Genomic DNA, 2,547 nt, shown 5'->3' with positions numbered 1-2,547 from the left:
ATATTGGCAAAGTAGCATTTCCAGTCTATGCGGAAAGTGTTTGATTGGAAACCCAATTAAGCCTGTTTTTATCATCTCATTAAAGTGTAGGCCTCATTAAATACCCTAATCAATCAGGATGATTAATGGGAAATACGCCGGTAAACTTATAGACACAGCCCGGAAAAACGTTATTTTTTAAATAACAGATTGCAGTAGAATGTTGCGCTCGAAGACAGATTGGCTGGAACTGGTAGATTTGTAGTTTCCCATTGAAAAAAAAACCTCACATACAAATCTTTTAAATGAAGGTTGTAGACAAACCCGAAAGATTATAGATTAATTATCGCACTCTAAATCAGAGTTTTTCTAAATTTTGACTCCATTTTTCAGTGTTCTACATCAACTGGAAAAGTCACTCCACAACAATGTTCGGTTCGGAATCGCTGGCGAAACTGTTTGGCAGATCAACGAGTTTTCTTCTTCTACTGCTTTACTTCGTCGAACCGTCTGCTTCAGATGCCACACCCGAAGATTGGGTGCCGAACTCGTTAAATTTCAACTTGAATGGGGAAGACAACACGTTCATTTCGGCCTATTTGAACGTCACCTTCAAGACTGATCATGGCTGGAAATGGGACAAGACGGACGTTGGAAGATATGGAGGAAGTTACATTGGTAAGAGCAAACCATCGCAAAAATAATTCAGCTCGGGATCACCCCTCGTAAATCGGCGAAACGAATCAAGGCCAATCCGTTGCCAAGGTGATGACGATGTGTCTCTCGCTCGCACCCGCATTATCGGAGAGAACCGACTGATCCGCGATCAGTTCAAATAGGGTCGACGCGCTACGGGGGTTCGGCCCAAAGTTGTGCAAGTAAGTGAGATAGGATAGGAATCATTAACCCGTTTACTTGCACGACAATGCTGAAGATTAACGGTTGTAGAACTTCGCATTCATAGCGTTGATGTTTATTTATTGTGCAAAGTGCGTTGTTCTTCAAATAAATGGGAGCGTCTTGATTAATGTTACCCAAACCGATCATTAAACCATGACAATCTGCGAAAGATTTTGCGGATTTCAAAATAGCGGAAAACCCCGCACATGTGATGGGATAAAATGCGCATCCTATTCCGGATATGCATCGGCTTCAGACATCGTAATGCGAAACAAGTCGGAATCAACCTGCTGGCCGTTGAAAATTAAAATGTTGTGCACGTAGCCAAGCATTATTATTTGTAAACAGCAATGGATCGGAATTATTTGAGACTTCCTGCAGGTGTGAAATTGCTTATGGCACCAGACAACGTTGCAAACTGTTCTATCGGAAAATTTCCTTTCCAGGTCCTGCCTACGGCCTGCTGGTCCATGTCACATCCAAACACGACCAGGCCGATCATTTCGGCTGCATCTATCCGTACGACAGCTCCAGATCGGATGGGAAACTTCCCCATTCAGGTAGAGTCGTTGTTTTCCCCACACTGTCCCACTCATTATGCAGTTTTCCTCGTTGAATTTCCAGAACTTTTGTTCCAGGCACTCCATGGATCGCTCTGATCAAGCGCGGAAAATGCAACTTTGACGTGAAAGTGGACAACGCGTTTAAGAGCGGAGCTGGCGGCGTGCTGATCTACAATGACCGAATGGCACCGACTTTGGACAAAATGAAACTTACAAATGATCCAAGACGTAAGTTTCATTCTTTCAATCGGGAATTTTGTTTCGGGGTTTTTGAAAACGGCAAAATGAACCATTTAATATACAGGGTTATGCACGCTATGCGGCACGGACGTTTGCGGCTAGCCCATTTGCTTTTTGTAAATATCAAAGTTGTGTTTTTCTAAATGAAATATCCTATAGATTATTGCATTTTTGGATTCTCTGATCAAAATAAGTGTTTCTTTTAATAAGATTTATAATGTCTAATTCTAAAGGTTTTTTAAATAATTCGAATTTTATCAAAATCTAATATTATTTTAGTAGTAGTGTAGGGAAACAAGAAATCAAATTTTATATCCCAATGATAACAAACTTACCATTTTATGCAGGGTGTCCACAAATTTAAACTAATCAAATACGAACTTTAAGTGGCTATAACTTGATTAATTTAAATACAACCCCATATTTTTTGGCTTACCAGGAAATGCAATTTTTAATTACCTATCGAATGGTACTAGGATGTTGATAACTAAGTTTTTGCCTTTTTACAAAATACAGCGAACAATGGTTCTGTGCCCATTTGGTGTTTTTTTTTAATTAAAAGGTTACATAACATATCAACAATAACATAAAACAAAGGCAAATTATTTGTAACACATGTTCGAAATGTTGACCGTCCATTTCCAGGCACTTTTCTGTAAATTCTTTTTACAAAACCACTGCTAACTCTGGACAACATTTGCGGAGTTACAGTTTTAAAAGCGTCTCTTATGCGTGTTTTCATATCGTGTGAAGTTGCCGGAAGCGTATGGTAGACAATTCCTTTTATCTACCCCACAAAAAGAAATCTAGTGGAGTTAAGTCCGGAGATCTGGGGGGCCAATTTTGAAACCCATTTCTGCCAATC

At 39.8% G+C, this 2,547-nt stretch overlaps 1 protein-coding gene across 1 annotated transcript in view; it reads left to right on the top strand.

Moving 5' to 3' along the window:
- The window catches only part of LOC109543735 (rho GTPase-activating protein 26), a gene marked incomplete at its 3' end in the record, with an annotated part of 44,470 nt that overhangs the window by 17,629 nt on the left and 24,294 nt on the right, over nucleotides 1-2,547 (top strand).

The sequence above is a fragment of the Dendroctonus ponderosae genome, unplaced genomic scaffold (genome assembly GCF_020466585.1).
Source record: "Dendroctonus ponderosae isolate FM_Combo_2020 unplaced genomic scaffold, Dpon_F_20191213v2 Dpon_F_20191213_1, whole genome shotgun sequence".
Lineage (NCBI taxonomy): Eukaryota > Metazoa > Arthropoda > Insecta > Coleoptera > Curculionidae > Dendroctonus > Dendroctonus ponderosae.
This window is presented reverse-complemented; position numbering and strand designations above follow the sequence as displayed.